General features: G+C 39.7%; 1 protein-coding gene across 3 annotated transcripts in view; it reads left to right on the top strand.

Moving 5' to 3' along the window:
- The window catches only part of SLC25A28 (solute carrier family 25 member 28), a 48,646-nt gene that overhangs the window by 3,068 nt on the left and 24,082 nt on the right, over window positions 1-21,496 (top strand). For 2 of the 3 annotated variants that reach the window (XM_016919097.4, XM_054659856.2), the window contains exon 2: window positions 2,424-2,504. The exons of the other annotated variant lie outside the window; for it this stretch is intronic. The gene's annotated coding sequence lies outside the window, so the exon portion shown is untranslated. The remainder of the gene's footprint in view (window positions 1-2,423; window positions 2,505-21,496) is intronic. 3 annotated transcript variants of the gene reach the window in all.

Genomic DNA, 21,496 nt, shown 5'->3' with positions numbered 1-21,496 from the left:
ACCCAAACCTCCTCCATCCATATTCTCCATCTTGACAAAATACCCTGTGATTCACCAGAGCAGGAACCTGTATGGGAGTCATCCTAGAATATCTTCCTTCTAACTTTCTTTCTCCCTTTCCATCCAATGAGTCACTAGGGGTGCTTAATTCAACTGCCTAAAATCCTCTCCAAGATCTTCTAATGAAGCCTTCCAACTGGTGGCCCTGCCCCCAGACCCATGCCCCTCCTGAGTGCCCCTTGATTCTGTTACCATTGGGAAACCTCATCATGCTACTTCCTGATCTAAAATCCTTCACTAGTTCCTTATTTTTTTTTTAGCCCATCTTGTGGTCCCATAGTAGTTTCTTATTCTGACGAGATATGGTCCAAATTCCTTAGCATGGCGTGGGAGATCCCACTGACAGCCTATTCCAGAAGTAGGCTCTCTCTTCTACCTTGTTAGCTTGACAAGTAACCACACTGAATATGCTTGGCCATGTGCTTGAAGGGTGCTAGGCTCCAACCTCAGTCCCAGGAGATAAATTGTGATTGTCTAAGTCAATCATGGTGGGCCCATACCCTCACAAAATATTGGTTTAAATGGGCATATGGTACAATTTTAGCTAATAATATGAAAGGGAAGTCAGCTGTTGAGAAGAATGCCCAGGGAGGAGGGAAGACATTTCTAGGGAAAGTTTTCTTCATCTTAAAAAGAGATACATTCATACCAAAGTTATTGAAAGAAAAAAACGATACAGGTATAAGTCAATGAAAACTTTTCATAATGGGGGTGGGCGTGGTGGCATGCAGCTGTAATCCCAGTTACTTAGAAAGCTGAGGTAGGAGGATCCCTTGAGGCCAGGAGTTCAAGGTGTTTTTGAGTGGAAGTATAATTCCTACCTATTTTTTAAATAGTACTTAATTCATATGGTTTTTAAACTATATTAACTTATAATTCAAAAGTTCATTGAAACATCCTCTAATTTACATTTCATAACTACATCTCAAAACAGAAAAGAAACTACCTTTTTTTTTGAGAAGGGGTCTTGCTTTGTCCCCCAGGCTGGAATGCGGTGGTGTTATCTTGGCTCACTGCCACCTCTGCCTCCTGGGTTCAAGTGATTCTCCTGCCTCAGCCTCCCGAGTAGCTGGGATTACAGGCGCACACCGCCATACTCTGATAAGATCTACATTTTAATCCCAACATTTTAAAATTCTATTTTCTTTGTAAAATTTTGTCAGTCTTGTTTGGACAATACTTCCTTCAATAAATCCGTATGCCCTCAAGCATTTGTCAAGCATGATTCTTTGCAAAAACCTGCAGTGCTTATCTGATTAACAGCTCATAAGGCTGAGTTCTAAGGTTTCCAGTCAGCAGGGCGAGTTAAAAAGCATTGAGACTATTTCTCCATTTCATTTGCTGTAACTCAACATGTTGAAACAAATTCTAGAAACCCGTATTTCAAAATAAGTTTTTAACTGCTCTTTAAAGGCTTGCCTTACAATTATATTTGCAGTTTTCTCTGGATGCATGTTATGATTGTGCCTATCAGTAGCCACCGCACTCCAGCCTGGGCAATATAGCAAGAGCCCATTTCTTTTTTAAAAAAATTTATATAATGACCGAAAAAGAAGAGAAGGCCCCCTTTCTACTTCCAGGTGTGATCTTTTTGTTGTTGTTGTTGTTGTTATTGAGATGGGTCTCACTCTGTTACTCAGGCTGGAGTGTGGTGGTGCAATCTCGGCTGACTGCAACCTCTGCCTCCCAGGCTCAAGCAATCCTCCTGCCTCCTGAGTAACTGGGACTACAGGCACACGTCACCACACCTGGCTAGTTTTTTGTATTTTTGGTAGAGACGGGGTTTTACCATGTTGCCCAGGCTGTCCAGGTGTAATCTTAAGGACATGATGCTTGGAGCTGCTGTAACCATCTTATAATCATGGGGGTACAAGACTGGGGATAACAGAATAGAAATACAGAAGCAAACTGGGTTCTTGATAACATCATCAAGCTGCTAAATTAAGATATTGGAGCAGTCTTACCTTGGGCTTATTATTTGAAATACTAAATTCCTTATTGTTCTTATTTTTAAGTCAGTGAATCAGGGATTTATGTTGTCTGTAGTCTCCTGATATGTGTGGCTTTCAATGTCTGATATTATCTAGCCCCCAACAGCTTCCAAGCTCACTAATAGATGTTGTCACCCAGAACCCTTACATATTTAAAGTTCTCAGAATTGATTATAACTTTTCTCACCTCTGAGCTTTTTTACTTGCTTTTACTCTGCATAACTAACTTTCATTCACTTCTCTACCAAATGAACTCCTACATATCCTTAAAAACTCAGCTCAAATGTTACCTCCTCCATAAGCCCCCAAGTCAGCTTATATGCTTCTTATTTTTTGTTCTTATAGTACTTTGCCTATATCTACTTCTATTAGGGCAAGCTGGCAGCTGTCTGACTGGACCTGATGCCACTGGGCCTGGTAGGAAGACAGAATATCTGTTTTGGACCTTAACAGGTATGTTTGGTCCGAAAAGATGGAATCCCTTGGGCTTAATCTAGATGGGAGATGTTTAGACCAAGAAGACTTAAATTACTCTGCAAAGTGAAATACAGTAATTTTGAGCATTCCCTCTAGAGACTGGGTTTGGGGAGCTCTGGCAAGGAAAAAAGAGAAAGAGATGAAAAAAGCGGAAGGATCAAGGCAAGATGGCAGATAAGACGGAAGAAAATGGCCCATGAGAGACTCTCTGTATTACTTATCTGTTGCTACATAGCAAATTACTCCAAAACTTTGCAGCTTAAAATAGCAATAAGCATTATTATCTCTCACAATTTCTGTGGGTCAGGAGTTTGGTTGCCCCTCAACTAAGGATCTTCTCATGAGGTTGCAAACAAGATGTCAGCTGGGGTTATAGGCGGCTAAAGTCTTAGCTGGAACTAGGAGATATCTTTCCAAGATGGCATGCATGGCTGGCAAGTTGATGCTGGCTATTGGTGGGAGGCCCCAGTTTCTTTTCACATGGTTCTTTCCCAGGGCTGCTTGAGTATCTTCATTACATGGTAGCTGGCTTCCCCCAGGGTGATCCTAAAGAGAACAAGCCAGGTAGAAACTTTATCCTTTGTATGACCTAGCCTCAGAAGTCAAATATCTTCACTTCTGCCACACATTATTTGTTGAAAGTGAGTCACTAACTCCTAGTCCACATTCAAGGGGAGGGGAATTCGGCTCCACCTTTTGAATAAAGAAGTATCAACTAATTTGTAGACATACTTTTAAATTACCGCAGTCCTTAAAATGAGTTTGGTCAGGGAACTTTTGGATATTCATAATGACATCATCAATGTTCAATTTTGAGTTTTGTGCTATGTTATAATCCTCTTTGGGACCCCAAACCTTCAGTTAAAGTCTGATAACACCACAGCTTTGTGTTCAGGTACTGTGAGGAATGAAGACATAGCAGAGCAGGGAGATGACAGCATCTGCAGAAAGTAAATTAACAAGTAGGATGATTGAAAATTTGAAAAATGCAGAAAATCAGTACCACAGGTCATTCAGAGAAGTAAAAGGCCCCTCCTCAGAGAGACCAGGGTGAGGGAGGCTGGGGTGGGGGTACAGTATGGCAAACTCTAAAAGCCCGTAGTACTTGAACAGAGGCATTGTGAGAAGGGAACGTAACCCCTTCTCTTGGTATCCATCCCAATTTTACTTGAGTGTGGACACCCTCCTCATGTGTAGCATGTCATTTGAGGATTCTGACTCCACTCCTGGCCCTAGGAATGGCACATGCAAGCCAGGCCTGAGGTATTGGGCAAAATCTCATCCCTTGGTCATAGCTACTGTTTCAGGAGTGGGCACATGGCCTAATTCTAGATAAAGAGACATGCTTTCTGGGACAAAAAAAAAAGGGGCATTTGCTTTTCTTAAAGAGCATATGAGAGAACATTTCTCAACCACTTTCCTCTGTGTTCTCAGGCCCCCCTGCTTTCTCTTACCAGGACCCCTACCTTTCACCTTGTTCCCTTCCACCTCTCCAATCAGTCCCTATCTGGGTAAGGGGTCTTCCCTTAATTTCCAGGGGGTGGAACCCAGTGTTTACATTCTCTTCTGTCTCTGCCTCCACCCCATGCAGGACTTTGCGGAATCAGAAAAGAACCTGCTGTTGTACCTGGAAAAACAAAAGGAAGCTCTTTATGTACACATATGATAAGATCGCAGAGAAATATTAATGAGTAAAAACTAACAGTGACAAAAAAAATCTAACATCACTTATAAAAACTAACTTGAAATAGATCATAGTCCTGGATGTAAGAGCTAAAACGATAAAACTTGTAAAAGAAAATAGAGAAGAAAATCTTGGTAGCCTTGAAATTTCTTAGATTCAACAGCAAAAGCAAGATACACACTCACACACCAAAAGAAAACCTTAATAAATTGGTCTCCATTGAAACTAAGATCTAGGCCAGGCATGATGGCTCATGCCTGTAATCTCAGCTCTTTGGGAGGCTGAGGTGGGAGGAGTTCACGGCCAGCCTGAGCAACACAGTCAGACTCTATCTCTAAAAACAGTTTAAAAATAAAAATATATGCCAGGCATTGTGGCATGGACCTCTCATCCGAGTTACTCAGGAGGCTGAGGTGAGAGGATCATGTGAGCCCGGGAGTTCAAGGCTGCAGTGAGCTATGAATGTGCCACTGCACTCCAGCCTGGGTGACACAGTGAGACCCTACCTCAAAAAAAAAAAAAAAAGAAAAGAAAAGAAAAAGGCAACTAAGATCTACTCCTCTTCAAAACACACTACTAAGAGAATGAAAAGATAAGCCACACAGTGGGTTATCCTTCTGTGGGAGAAAATATTTGCAAATCACATATCTGATAAAGGGCTTGTATCTAGAATATGAAAAGAATTCTCAAAATTAAATAATGAGAAAGCAAACAACCCAGGTGTAAATAGACGAAAGATTTGTGCACTTTACCAAATAAGATATACAGATGGCAAATAAGCAATCTGTTCAAAAGATGTTCAAAATCATTAGTCATTAGAGCAATGCAAATTAAAACTACAATGAGAAGATGGCTGACTAGACACAGGTAGTATGTGCCTCCTTCATGGAGAGGAACCAGAAGAGTAAGTAGATATATTTTAAAGAGATTGTCTAGTAGAGAATGCTAGGACTCACCAGAGAAGTGATGGGAAGCACCAGAAGTAAATAAGGAGAGGGTTTGGGGACTGACTGAGAGCCCCAAGAGGCTCCTGGATGCTGGGAAACAATAAGAGTGAAATCCCTAGGGCTCCACACTCCAAAAAGAGCTTTTATGATCTTGGCTGTGCAAGAAAACCCCAACTAGCTTAGGACCTCAGGCCTGATATATGGAGCTGCCTAAAATTGCACAGATATATTGCTCCAGAAAAGAAATCCACATGGAATCCTACAGGCATCTGAGACTAGAGCAGCCTCAGCCAGGCATTATTTTGATAGTCTAGATACCGGGGATCTACAGACATGGCTGCAGCTGTTGCCCTGCTCCAAAAAGGGAGAGGGGAGACCAAGTGCTCTCACACACCCCTGGGAGAGTCCCTACCACCCTTCTGTGGGCTGCCGTTGAGACTGAGACATGAACCCAGCCAAGGAGTATCAGGGAAACCAGGCTTTCCTATATGTATCTAAGACAATACCACTGCCCTGCAGTGGGCTGCTGTGTGACTGAGATGTGAGCGGATTGCATTTCCCCACAGCTTCTTGCTCACACTGCTTGCCTGGAACGTGCCCTACCCTCTCTGGTCCCAGGCCCAAGGCACCATTTTGAGAGTTTAATGTTGGGCTACATCCTGCCCTTAGGCTGAGTTCAGACTGATGCAGCTGCACCTGCTGCCCATCCAAGAACAGACAGGGAAACCAGGCTCTCCTACACATACATAGAACAATTGCCACTGCCCTGTGAGAGTTCAAAACCAGCCTGGACAACATAGTAAGACCCAATTTCTACAGAAAATTTTTAAAAATTTGCTGGGCATCGTGATGTGCACCTATAGTCCCAGTTACCCAGGAGGCTGAAGCAGAAGGATTGCTTGAGCCCAGGAGGTTGAGGCTGTGGTGAGCTGTGATCGCACCACTGCACTCCAGCCTGGGTGACAGAATGAAACCCTGTCTGAAAAAGAAAGAAAGAAATTAAGATGGAAATTTTTAAAAATTTTGAAATGAATGAAAATGAAAGCACAACATATCAAAACCTGTGGGATACAGCAAAAGCAATCCTAAGGGGGAAGTTTATAGCATTAAATATCTATATCCAAAAAGTAGAAAGATTACAAAATAATGACTTAATGTCACATCTCAAGGAACTAGAACAAGAACAAACCAAACCCAGAGTTAGCAGAAGAAAAGATATAATGACGATTAGATCATAACTAAATGAAATAGGGACCAAAAAAAATCAATGAATGAAAAGTTGCTTCTTTGAAAATGTAAGCAAAATTGATAAGCCACTAGCTAGATCAAGAAAGAAGGGATCCCAATAAACAAGTGGATATGAAAAATGAGACATTAAAATGATACCACAGAAATACAAAAGATCATCAGAGACTATTATGAACAACTGTATGCCCACAAACTAGAATACCTAGAAGAAGTGGGTAAATTTCTGGAAACATACAATCTTCTGAGATCCAACTAGGAAGAAACAGAACTCCTGAACAGACAGAACAATAATGAGTAGTGAGATTGAATCAGTAATAAAAAATCTCTCAACAACAACAAAAAAAGTCCAGAACCATATGGATTCACAGCCAAATTCTAGCAAATATACAAAGAAGAACTATTGCTAATTCTTCTGAAGCTATTTCAGAATATAGAGGAAGAGGGAAGTCTCCTTAACTCATTCTACAAGGCCAGTATCATCCTGATACCAAAGCAAGACAAGGACATGACAAAAAGTGAAAACTATAGACCAGTATCCCTGATGAACATTGATGCAAAAATCCTTAACAAAATATTAGCAAATCAAATTCAACAGCATATCAAAAAGATAATACACCATGATCAGGTAGGATTTATCCCAGGAATGCAAGGATGTTTCAATGTATGCAAATCAATAAATGTGATACATCACATAAACAGAATTAAGGACAAAAACCTATATGATCATTTCAATACAGACAAAGCATTCAATAAAATTCAGCATCCCTTCATGATAAAAATCCTCAATAAACTAGGCATAGAAGAAACATACCTTAACATAATAAGGTCATATATGACAAACCCACAGCCAACAGCACACTTAGTGGAGAAAAATTAAAAGCATTTCCTCTAACTGGAACAATACAAGGATGCCCACTTTCAGTACTCTTATTCAACTTAGTACTGGAAGTCTTCACCAGGCCAATCAGGCAAGAGAAAAAAATAAAAGGCATCCAAATTGGAAAAGAGGAAGTCAAATTATTCCTGTTTGCTGATGATATGATCTTCTATCTAGAAAACCCTTTGGGGTTTTTTGGCTCCTCCAAAAAAGCTTTTAGATTTGATAAATGAATGCAGTAGTTTCAGGATACAAAATTAATGTACAGAAATCAGTAGTGTTTCTATACAACAATAACAATCTAGCTGATGACCAAATCAAGAAGGCAATCCTATTTACAATAGCTACAAAAAAAAAAAAAACCTAGGAATATATTTAACCAAGGAAGTGAAAGATCTTTATAAGGAGAACTACAAAACATTGATGAAAGAAATAGTAGATTATGCAAATGGAAAAACATCCCATGCTTATGGATTGGAAGAATCAATATTGTTAAAATGACCATAGTCCCCAAAGTAATCTACAGATTCAATGCAATCCCTATCGAATTACCAATGTCATTTTTCCCAGAATTATAAAAAAATCCTAAAATTCATATGTAACCAAAAAAGGGCCTGAATAGCCAGAGCAATCCTAAGCAAAAAGAACAAAGCTCGAGGCATCCATTACTCACTTTGAATTATACTACAAGGCTATAGTCACCAAAGTAGTGTAGTACTGGTATAAGTATATACACATACATCAATGGAATAGGCTGGGCATGGTGGTGCATGCCTGTAATTCCAGCACTTTGGAAGACAGAGGGTGGATTACTTGAGGCCAGAAGTTGGAGACCAGCCTGGTCAACATGGTGAAACCTCATCTCTACTACAAAAAAAAAAAAAAAATCAGCTGGGCATGGTGGTGCACACCTGTAATCCCAGCTATTTGCAAGGCTGAGGCATGAGAATTGCTTGAGGCTGGGAGGCTGGGGCTACAGTGAGCCGATGTCACTCCACCGCACTCCAGCCTGGTGACAAAGTGAGACTTTCTGAAAAAAAAAAAAATCAATGGAATAGAATAAAGAACCCAGAAATAAAGCCACATACCTATAACAAACTGATCTTTGACAAGCTCAACAAAAATAAACACTGGGGAAAGGACACCCTATTCAACAAATGGTGCTAGGAAAATTGGATGGCCATATGCAAAAGAATGAAACTAGACCCATACCTCTCGCCATAAACAAAAATTAAATCAAGATGGATTAAAGACCTAAATGTAATGCATGAACTATAAACATCCTCAAAGAAAATCTGGGAAAAACTCTTCTGGACATTGACCTAGGCAAAGAATTTATGACCAAGTCCTCAAAAGCAAACATAGCAAGAACAAAAATAGACAAATGGGACTTGATTAAACAAAAAACCTTCTGCAAAGCAAAAGAACAGAGTAAACAGACAATTTACAGAATGGGAGAAAATATTTGCAAATTATGCATACAACAGAGGACTAATATCCATAATCTGCAAGGAACTCAAAGAACTCAACAAGAAAAAAGCAAATAATCCCATTAAAAATTGGGCAAAGGACATGAACAGACATTTTTCAAAAGAAAACATACAAGTGGCCAAAGAATATAAGAAAAAGTGTTCAACATCACTAATCATCAGAGAAATGCAACTGAAAACCACAATGAGATACCATCTTACACCAGTCAGAATGGCTATTACTAAAAAGTCAAAACAACAAATGTTGGCAAGGATGTGGAAAAAAGGGAACAATTATACTTTGTTGGTAGGCATGTAAATTAGTACAACCTTTATGGAAAACAGTATGGAGATTTCTTAAAGAACTAAAGATAGAAGTACCATTCGATCCAACAATCCCACCAATGCGTATATATCCAAATGGAAAAGAATGATTATATCAAAAAGATATCTGCATTAATGTCTTTATTGCAGACTATTCACAATAACAAAGATGAAATCAAACTGTGTCCACCAACAGAAGGTTGGATTAAGAAAATGTATTTTATATATAGCATGGAATACTACTCAGCCATAAGAAAGAATAAAATCATATCTTTCCCAGCAACACTGGTGGAACTTGAAGCCACTATCCTAAGTGAAATAACTCAGAAAGTCAAATACAGCATGCTGTCACTTATAAGTGGGAGCTAAACAAAGGGTACCTATGGATATACAGTGTGGACTATTAGACACTGGAGACTACAGAAGGTGGGAGGGTAGGAGGAGGGTTAGGGTTGGAAAATTACCTGTTGGGTACAATATTCACTATTTGGGTGATGGGTACACTAAAAGCGCAGACTTCACCACTATGCAATATATGCATGTAAGAAATCTGCACTTGTCTCTTCTGGGGAGGTTCCAAGATGGCCGAATAGGAACAGCTCCAGTCTACAGCTCCCAGCATGAGTGATGCAGAAGACTGGTGATTTCTGCATTTCCAACTGAGGTACTGGGTTCATCTCACTGGAGCCTGTCGGACAGTGGGTGCAGCCCATGGAGCGTGAGCCAAAGAAGGGTGGAGCATCACCTCACCTGGGAAGCACAAGGGGTTGGGGAATTCCCTTTCCTAGCCAAGGGAAGCCATGACAGATGGTACCTGGAAAATCGGGACACTCCCACCCTAATACTGCGCTTTTCCAACGGTCTTAGCAAAGGGCACACCAGGAGATTATATCCCACACATGGCTTAGAGGGTCCCACGCCCACAGAGCCTTGCTCACTGCTAGCACAGCAGTCTGAGATCGAACTGCAAGGTGGCAGTGAGGCTGGGGGAGGGGCGTCCACCATTGCTGAGGCTTGAGTAGGTAAACAAAGTGGCTGGGAAGCTCGAACGGGCTGGAGCCAACCACATCTCAAGGAGGCCTTCCTGCCTCTGTAGACTCCACCTCTGGGGGCAGGCCATAGCTGAACATAGCTGCAGAAACTTCTACAGACTTAAACGTCCCGGTCTGACAGATTTGAAGAGAGTAGTGGTTCTCCCAGCATGGAGTTTGAGATCTGAGAATGGACAGACTGCCTCCTCAAGTGGGTCCCTGACCTCCAAATAGCCTAACTGGGAGGCACCTCCCAGTAGGGGCTGACTGACACCTCATATGGCTGGGTGCCCCTCTGAGATGAAGCTTCCAGAGGAAGGATCAGGCAGCAACATTTGCCATTCTGCAATATTTGCTGTTCTGCAGCCTCTGCTGGCGATACCCAGGCAAACAGAGTCTGGAGTGGACCTCCAGCAAACTTTTAACAAACCCACAGCTGAAGGTCCTGACTGTTAGAAGGAAAACTAACAAACAGAAAGGACATCCACACCAAAACCCCATCTGTACGTCACCATCATCAAAAACCAAAGGTCGATAAAACCACAAAGATGGGGAGAAACCAGAGCAGAAAAGCTGAAAACTCTAAAAATCGAGCACCTCTTCTCCTCCAAAGGAAAGCAGCTCCTCTCCAGCAATGGAACAAAGCTGGACGGAGAATGACTTTGACGAGTTGAGAGAAGAAGGCTTTGGACGATCGGTAATAACAAACTTCTCTAAGCTAAAGGAGAATATTCGAACCCATCGCAAAGTAGCCAAAAACCTTGAAAAAAGATTAGATGAATGGCTAACTAGAATAAACAGCATAGAGAAGACCTTAAATGACCTGATGGAGCTGAAAACCATGGCATGAAAACTGTGACAAATGCACAATCTTCAGTAGCTGATTTGATCAAGTGGAAGAAAGGGTATCAGTGATTGAAGATCAAATGAATGAAATGAAGCAAGAAGATAAGTTTAGAGAAAAAAGAGTATAAAGAAACTAACAAAGCCTCCAAGAAATATGGGACTATGTGAAAAGACCAAATCTACATCTGACTGGTGTACCTGAAAGTGATGGGGAGAATGGAACCAAGTTGGAAAACACTCTTCAGGATATTATCCAGGAGAACTTCCCCAACCTAGCAAGGCAGGCCAACATTCAAATTCAGGAAATACAGAGAACACCACAAAGATACTCCTCAAGAAGAGCAACTCCAAGACACATAATTGTCAGATTCACCAAAGTTGAAATGAAGGAAAAAATGTTAAGGGCAGCCAGAGAGAAAGGTCGGGTTACCCACAAAGGCAAGCCCATCAAACTAACAGCGGATCTCTCACAGAAACTCTACAAGCCAGAAGAGATTGGGGGCCAATATTCAACATTCTTAAAGAAAAGAATTTTCAACCCAGAATTTCATATCCAGCCAAACTAAGCTACATACATGAAGGAGAAATAAAATCCTTTACAGACAAGGAAATGCTGAGAGATTTTGTCACCACCAGGCCTGCCTTACAAGAGCTCCTGAAGGCAGCACTAAACATGGAAAGGAACAACTGGTACCAGCCACTGCAAAAACATGCCAAATTGTAAAGACCATTGATGCTAGGAAGAAACTGCATCAACTAACGAGCAAAATAACCAGCTAACATCATAATGACAGGATCAAATTCACACATAACAATATTAACCTTAAATGTAAATGGGCTAAACGCTCCAATTAAAAGACACAGACTGGCAAATTGCATAAGGAGTCAGTGTGCTGTATTCAAGAAACCCATCTCACGAGCAGAGACACACATAGGCTCAAAATAAAGGGATGGAGGAAGATCTATCAAGCAAATGGAAAATGAAAAAAAGCAGGGGTTGCAATCCTAGTCTCTGATAAAACAGACTTCAAACCAACAAAGATCAAAAGAGACAAAGAAGGCGATTACATAATGGTAAAGGGATCAATTCAACAAGAAGAGCTAACTATCCTAAATATATATGCACCCATTACGGGAGCACCCAGAGTCATAATGCAAGTCCTTAGAGACCTACAAAGAGACTTAGACTCCCACACAATAATAATGGGAGACTTTAACACCTCACTGTCGACATTAGACAGATCAACGAGACAGAAAGTTAACAAGGATATCCAGGAATTGAACTCAGCTCTGCACCAAGCAGACCTAATAGACATCTACAGAGCTCTCCACTCCAAATCAACAGAATATACATTCTTCTCAGCACCACATCGCACTTATTCCAAAATTGACCATATAGTTGGAAGTAAAGCACTCCTTGGCAAATGTAAAAGAACAGAAATTATAACAAACTGTCTCTCAGACCACAGTGCAATCAAACTAGAACTCAGGATTTAGAAACTCACTCAAAACCACTCAACTACATGGAAACTGAACAACCTGCTCCTGAATGACTACTGGGTACATAATGAAATGAAGGCAGAAATAAAGATGTTCTTTGAAACCAATGAGAACAAAGACACAACCTACTAGAATCTCTGGGACACATTTAAAGCAGTGTGTAGAGGGAAATTTATAGCACTAAATGCCCACAAGAGAAAGCAGGAAAGATCTAAAATTCACACCCTAACATCACAATTAAAAGAACTAGAGAAGCAAGAGCAAACCCATTCAAAAGCTAGCAGAAGGCAAGAAATAACTAAGATCAGAGCAGAACTGAAGGAGATAGAGACACAAAAAACCCTTCAAAAAATTAATGAATCCAGGAGCTGGTTTTTTGAAAAGATCAACAAAATTGATAGACCGCTAGCAAGACTAATAAAGAAGAAAAGAGAGAAGAATCAAATAGACGTGATGAAAAATGATAAAGGGGATATCACCACTGATCCCACAGAAATACAAACTACCATCAGAGAATAGTATAAACACCTCTAAGGAAATAAACTAGAAAATCTAGAAGAAATGGATAAATTCCTGGACACATACAGCCTCCCAAGACTAAACCAGCAAGAAGTTGAATCCCTTAATAGATTGGTAACAGGCTCTGAAATTGAGGCAATAATTAATAGCCTACCAACCAAAAAAAGTCCAGGACCAGACAGATTCACAGCTGAATTCTAGCAGAGGTACAAAGAGGAGCTGGTACCGTTTCTTCTGAAACTATTCCAATCAATAGAAAAAGAGGGAATCCTCCCTAACTCATTTTATGAGGCCAGCATCATCCTGATACCAAAGCCTGGCAGAGACACAACAAAAAAAGAGAATTTTAGACTAATATCCCTGATGAACATCGATGCAAAAATCCTCAATAAAATACTGGCAAACCGAATCCAGCAACACATCAAAAAGCTTATCCACCATGATCAAGTTGGCTTCATCCCTAGGATGCAAGGCTGGTTGGACATATGCAAATCAATAAACGTAATCCAGCATATAAACAGAACCAAAGACAAAAACCACATGATCATCTCAATAGATGCAGCAAAGGCCTTTGACAAAATTCAACAGCCCTTCATGCTAAAAACTCTCAATAAACTAGGTATTGATGGGACATGTCTCAAAATAATAAGAGCTATTTTTGACAGACCCACAGCCAATATCATACTGAATGGGCAAAAACTGGAAGCATGCCCTTTGAAAACTGGCACAAGACAGGGATGCCCTCTCTCACCACTCCTATTCAACACAGTGTTGGAAGTTCTGGCCAGGGCAATCAGGCAGGAGAAAAATAAAGGGTATTCAATTAGGAAAAGAGGAAGTCAAATTGTCCCTGTTTGCGGATGACATGATTGTATATTTAGAAAACCCCATCGTCTCAGCACAAAACCTCCTTAAGCTGATAAGCAACTTCAGCAAAGTGTCAGGATACAAAATCAATGTGCAAAAATCACAAGCATTCTTATACACCAATAACAGACAAGCAGAGAGCCAAATCATGAGTGAACTACCATACACAATTGCTTCAAAGAGAATAAAATACCTAGGAATCCAACTTACAAGGGATGTGAAGGACCTCTTCAAGGAGAACTACAAACCACTGCTCAATGAAATAAAAGAGGACACAAACAAATGGAAGAACATTCCATGCTCATGGATAGGAAGAATCAATATCGCTAAAATGGCCATACTGCCCAAGGTAATTTATAGATTCAATGCCATCCCCATCAAGCTACCAATGACTTTCTTCACAGAATTGGAAAAAACTACTTTAAAGTTCATATGGGACCAAAAAAGAGCCCACATTGCCAAGTCAATCCTAAGCCAAAAGAACAAAGCTGGAGGCATCACGCTACCTGACTTCAAACTATACTACAAGGCTACAGTAACCAAAACAGCATGGTACTGGTACCAAAACAGAGATATAGACTAATGGAACAGAACAGAGCCCTCAGAAATAATACCACACATCTACAACCATCTGATCTTTGACAAACCTGACAAAAACAAGAAATGGGGAAAGGATTCCCTATTTAATAAATGGTGCTGGGAAAACTGGCTAGCCATATGGAGAAAGCTGAAACTGGATCCCTTCCTTACAACTTATACAAAAATTAATTCAATATGGATTAAAGACTTAAATGTTAGATCTAAAACCATAAAAACCCTAGGAGAAAACCTAGGCATACCATTCAGGACATAGGCATGGGCAAGGACTTCATGACTAAAACACCAAAAGTAATGGCAACAAAAGCCAAAATAGACAAATGGGATCTAATTAAACTAAAGAGCTTCTGCACAGCAAAAGAAACTACCATCAGAGTGAACAGGCAACCTACAGAATGGGAGAAAATTGTTACAATCTACCCATCTGACAAAGGGCTAATATCCAGAATCAACAAAGAATTTAAACAAATTTACAAGAAAAAAATCAAACAACCCCATCAAAAAGTGGGCGAAGGATATGAACAGACACTTCTCAAAAGAAGACATTTATGCAGCCAACAGACACATGAAAAAATGCTCATCACTACTGGCCATCAGAGAAATGCAAATCAAAACCACAATGAGATACCATCTCACACCAGTTAGAATGGTGATCATTAAAAAGTCAGGAAACAACAGATGCTGGAGAGGATGTGGAGAAATAGGAACACTTTTACACTGTTGGTGGGACTGTAAACTAGTTCAACCATTGTGGAAGATAGTGTGGCGATTCCTCAAGGATCTAGAACTAGAAATACCATCTGACCCAGCCATCCCATTACTGGGTATATACCCAAAGGATTATAAATCATGCTGCTATAAAGACACATGCACACATATGTTTATTGCAGCACTACTCACAATAGCAAAGATTTCGAACCAACCCAAATGTCCACCAATGATAGACTGGATTAAGAAAATGTGGCTCATATACACCATGGAATACTATGCAGCCATAAAAAATGATGAATTCATGTCCTTTGTAGGGACATGGATGAAGCTGGAAACTATCATTCTGAGCAAACTATCACAAGGACAGAAAACCAAACACCACATGTTCTCACTCATAGGTGGGACTTGAACAATGAGAACACTTGGACACAGGATGGGGAACATCACACACCGGGGCCTGTCATGAGGTGGCGGGAGGGGGGAGGGATAGCATTAAGAGATATACCTAATGTAAATGACAAGTTAATGGGTGCAGCACACCAACATGGCACATGTATACATATGTAACAAACCTACACATTGTGCACATGTACCCTAGAACTTAAAGTATAATAAAAAAAAAGAAGAAATCTGCACTTGTATCCCGTAAATATATAAACATTAAAACAAAATTTTAAGAGTAAAAAATAAAACCACAATGAGATAGTACATATCCTCTAGAATGGATATAATCAAAAGATGTACAATAATTTGCTTAGAATGTGGTACCATGTGCTACCATGTCATGAAGACACTTAAGCATCTCTCTGGAGATGCCCACATGGGGAGAAACTGAGGCCTCCTGCCAATAGCCATAATCAACTTGCCAGATGTGTGAGTGAGCCACTGTGGAAGTGCATTCTCTATCCCCAGTCAATCCTTCAGGTATCTGTAGCCTTAGCCAATTATATCAAATGCCACATCCAAGGAAACTTATAATTAATATTTATTGTTTTAAGCTACTAAGTTTTGTGGTAATTTGTTATGGGGTGATGGATAACTAATATACAACAATATAGGATTAGAAAATAATAATGTCTACATTGGCTGGCACATAGTGAGCCGCTCATAAATGCTGGCTGTCAGTTACCATTGTTGTATAACACATGCATGTCTTTTTTCACCAGAGATTTCAAGTTTCTTGAAAAGCAGGACTATAGCTTCCTAGCTTTTTTGTTTTTTTCTTTTTTTGTACTCTTTGCCCCTCCTTATCCTTCTCAGTCCCTTAACATACTGCTGGGTACACACATAACTGAAGCCTGATAAGTAAGTCATGAAGTAAGTGAATTAAATCCAAAGGATAAGTGATTTAACTTTGTCGCTATGAGAATAACTTTCCATTTCCTAAAATATGGGATTATCTCTTTTGATGCAGTTGATGTAAATGCCTAGGCTGTGTGTGTGTGTGTGTGTGTGTGTGTGTGTACCCATGGGGCTGGCCCAGTCCTTGGAATAAGATCAGTGCCAAGAAGGTAGCCTGGGGTGGAGTAGGGGGATGGGGGGGCAGGGAGTCAATGAGATTTCATGAAGCAATGAGGTTGAGTAAGAGTTATTACCTAGTGGATCAAGCTTGGTCCTCTCCAGGGAATTTTTTTTTAGGTCGAGTTTAAAATTGGGCATTCCTTGAAATTGAGAAAATGGGATTTATTTTATTTTTTAAAAAATTTTCCATAGGTTATTGGGGTACAGGTGGTATTTGGTTACATATGTTATTTTGTGGTGATCTGTGAGATTTTGGTGCACCCATCATCCATGCAATATACACTGCACCCTATTTGTAGTCTTTTATCCCTCGCCCCCCTCCCACCCTCATCCCCAAGTCCCCAAAATCTATTGTATCATTCTTATGGCTTTGCATCCTCACAGCTTAGCTCCCACATATCGGTGAGAAGATACAATGTTTGGTTTTCCATTCCTGAGTTACCCTCACTTAGAATAATGGTCTCCAATCTCATCCAGGTGGATGCAAATGCCATTGGTTCACTCCTTTTTATGGCTGAGTAGTATTCCATCATATATATATTATTGAGAAATATATATATATTTATATATGTTGAGAAATATATATATATCACAGTTTCTTTATCCACTCATTGATTGATGGGCATTTGGGTTGGTTCTACGATTTTGCATTTGCAAATTGTGCTGTTATAAACATGTGTGTGCAAGTATCTTTTTCATACAATGACTTATTTTCCTCTGAGTAGATACCCAATAGTGGGATTGCTGGATCAAGGGGTAGTTCTACTTTTAGTTCTTTAAGGAATCTCCACACTGTTTTCCATAGTGGCTGTACTAGTTTACATTCCCATCAAGCAGTGTAGAAGTGTTCCCTGATCACTGCATCCATGCCAACATCTACTGTTTTTTAATTTTTTGATTATGGCCATTCATGCAGGAGTAAGGTGGTATCACATTGTGGTTTTGATTTGCATTTCCCTGATCATTAGTGATGTTGAGCATTTTTTCATATGTTTGTTGGCCATTTGTATATCTTCTTCTGAGAATTGTCTATTCATGTCCTTAGCCCACTTTTTGATAAGATTGTTTTTTTCTTAGTGATTTGTTTGAGTTCATTGTAGATTCTGGATATTAGTCCTTTGTCAGATGTATAGATTGTGAATATTTTCTCCCACTCTGTGGGTTGCTGTTTACTCTGCTGAATGTTCCTTTTGTTGTGCAAAAGCTCTTTAGTTTAATTAAGTCTCAGGTAATTATCTTTGTTTTTATTGTATTTGCTTTATTGTTCTTTGTCATGAAATCCTTGCCTAAGCCAATGTCTAGAAGGGTTTGTCCAATGTTATCTTCTATAATTTTATAGTTTCAGGTCTTAGATTAAATTCTTAATCCATGTTGAGTTGATTTTTGTATAAGGTGAGAGATGAGGATCCAGTTTCATTCTCCTACATGTGGCTAGCCAATTATTACCATTTGTGGAAAAGGGTATCATTTCCCCCACTTTATGTTTTTGTTTGCTTTATCGAAGATCAGTTGGCTGTTAAGTATTTGGGATTATTTCTGGGTTCTCTATTCTTTTCCATTGCTCTGTGTGCCATTCTGTACCAGTACTGTGCTATTTTGGTGACTATGGCCTTTTAATATAGTTTGAAATCAGGTAGTGTGATGCCTCCAGATTTGTTCTTTATGCTTAGTCTTGCTTTGGCTATGCGGGCTCTTTTTGGTTCCATATGAATTTTAGAATTGCTTTTTCTAATTCTGCAAAGAATGATGACGGTATTTTGATGGGGATTGCATTGAATTTGTGGATTGCTTTTGGCAGTATGGTCATTTTCACAATATTGATTCTACCCATCCATGAGCATGGGATGTGTTTCCATTTGTTTGTGTCATCTATGATTTATTTCAGCAGTATTTTGTAGTTTTCCTTGTAGAGGTCTTTCGCCTCCTTAGTTAGGTGTATTCCTAAGTTTTTTTGTTTGTTTGTTTTTGTTTTTGCAGCAACTGTAAAAAGAGTTGAGTTCCTGATTTGATTCTCCACTTGGTCACTGTTGGTGTATAGGAGAGCTACTGATTTGTGTACATTAATCTTGTATCCAGAAACTTTGCTGAATTCTTTTATCGGTTCTAGGAGCTTTCTGGAGGAGTCTTTAGGGTTTTCAAGGTAAATGATCATATTGTCAGCAAACAGTGACAGTTTGATTTCCTCTTTACCTATTTGAATGTCCTTTCTTTCTCTTGTCTGATTGCTCTGGCTGGGACTTCCATTACTATGTTGAAGAGGAGTGGTGAGAGTGGGCAACCTTGTCTTGCTCCAGTTCTCAGAGGGAATGCTTTCAACTTTTCCCCATTCAGTATAATGTTGGCTGTGGGTTGGTCATAGATGGCTTTTATTACATTGAGGTATGTCCCATGTATGCTGATTTTGCTGAGAGTTTTAATCATAAAGGGAGGCTGGATTTTGTCAAATGCTTTTTCTGCATCTATTGAGATGATCATGTGGTTTGTTTTTAATTCTGTTTATGTGGTGTATCACATTTATTGACTTGTGTATGTTAAACCATCTCTGCATCCCTGGTATGAAACCCACTTGCTCGTGGTGTATTATCTTTTTGATATGTTGTTGGATTCAATTAGCTAGTATTTTGTTAATGATTTTAGCATCTATGTTCATCAGGGATATTGGGCTGTTGTTTTCTTTTTTGGTTACATCCTTTCCTGGTTTTAGTATTAGGGTGATGCTGGCTTCATAGAATGAATTAGGGAGGGTTCTCTCTTTCTCTATCTTGTGGAATAGTGTCAAAAGGATTGGTACCAATTCTTCTTTGAATGCCTGATAGAATTCTGCTGTGAATCCCTCTGGTCCTAGACTTTTTTGTTGTTGGTAATTTTTAAATTACCGTTTCAATCTCACTGCTTGTAACTGATCTGTTCAGGGTACCTAATTATTCCTGACTTAAGCTAGGGGTTATATTTTTCCAGGTATTTATCCATCTTTTCTACATTTTCTAGTTTATGTGCATAAAGGTGTTCATAGTAGCCTTGAATGATCTTTTGTATTTCAGCGGTGTCAGTATTGGATATTTCCTTTCTTCTGCTGGGTTTGCATTTGGTTTGTTCTTGTTTCTCCAGTTCCTTGAGATGTGACCTTAGAATGTCAGTTTGTGCTGTTTCAGCCTTTTTGATGTAGGCATTTAGGGCTATGAACTTTCCTCTTAGCACCACCTTTGCTGTATCCCAGACATTTTGATAGGTTGTGTCATTGTTGTCATTGAGTTTGAAGAATTTTTAAATTTCCATTCGTTTTTGACCCAATGCTCATTCGGGAGCAGGTTATTTAATTTCCATATATTTGCATGGTTTTGAAGGTTCCTTTTGGAGTTGATTTCCAGTTTTATTCCACTGTAATCTGAGAGAGTGATTGATATAATTTCAATTTTCTTAAATTTATTGAGGCTTGTTTTATGGCCTATCATATGGTCTATCTTACAGAAAGTTCCATGTGCTGTTGAATAGAATGTATATTCTGAGGTTGCTGGATGAAATGTTCTGTATATATCTGTTAAGTCCATTTGTTCCAAGGTATAGTTTAAATCCATTGTTTCTTTGTTGACTTTCTGTCTCTTGATGACCTGTCTAGTGCCGTCAGTGGAGTATTGAAGTTCCCACTATTATTGTGCTGGTGTCTATCTCATTTATTAGGTCTATTAGTAATCGCTTTATAAATTTGGGAGCTCTGCTGTCAGGTGCATATATGTTTACGATTGTGATATTTTCCTGTTGGACAAGGCCTTTTACCATTATACAGTCTCCCTCTTTGTCTCTTTTAACCACTGTTGCTTTAAAGTTTGTTTTGTCTGATATAAGAATAGCTGCCCCTACTTGTTTTTGGTGTTCATTCGCATGAAATGCCTTTTTCCACCCCTTTACTTTAAGTTTATGTGAGTCCTTATGTGTTAGGTGAGTCTCCTGAAGGCAGCAGATAGTTGGTTGGTGAGCTCTTTTTTTTTTTTTTGAGATGGAATCATGCTCTGTTGCCTAGGCTGGAGTGTAGTGGCATGATCTCTGCTCACTGCAACCTCCACCTCCCAGGTTCAGGTGATTCTCCTGCCTCAGCCTCCCAAGTAGCTGGAACTACAGGTGTGTGCTACCACACCAGGCTAATTTTTGTATTTTAGTAGAGACAGGGTTTCACCACGTTAGCCAGGATGGTCTCAATCTCCTGACCTCGTGATCCACCCGCCTCGGCCTCCTAAAGTGCTGGGATTACAGGTGTGAGCCATCGTGCCCAGCAGTTGGTGAGTTCTTATCCATTCGGCAGCTCTGTATCTTTTAAGTGGAGCATTTAGGCCATTTACATTCAATGTTAGTATTGAGATGTGAGGTAACGTTGCATTCATTGTGCTATTTGTGGTCTGTGTACCTTGGTTTTTTTATTTTTGGCTTTGCCTTTTAACTAATATTTTTGTTTCATAGGTCCTGTGTGATTTATGCTTTAAAGAGATTTTGTTTTGATGTGTTTCCAGGATTTGTTTCAAGATTTAGAACTCTGTTTAGCAGTTCTTGTAATGGTGACTTCGTAGTGGCTAATTCTCTCAGCATTTAATTGTCTGAAAAAGGCTGTATCTTTCCTTCATATATGATGCTTAGTCTTGCTGGATACAAAATTTTTTGGCTGATAATTGTTTTGTTTGAGGAGGCTGATGATAGGGCCCCAAACCCTTCTGGCATGTAGGGTTTCTGCTGAGAAATCTGCTGTTAATCTGATGGGTTTTCCTTTATAGGTTACCTGGTGCTTTTGTCTCACAGCTCTTAAGATTCTTTCCTTCATCTTAACTTTAGATAACCTGA

This window comes from Pan troglodytes, chromosome 8 (assembly GCF_028858775.2).
Source record: "Pan troglodytes isolate AG18354 chromosome 8, NHGRI_mPanTro3-v2.0_pri, whole genome shotgun sequence".
Lineage (NCBI taxonomy): Eukaryota > Metazoa > Chordata > Mammalia > Primates > Hominidae > Pan > Pan troglodytes.
Note: the sequence above shows the minus strand (reverse complement) of the source record. Positions and strands in the feature narration are given on the sequence as shown.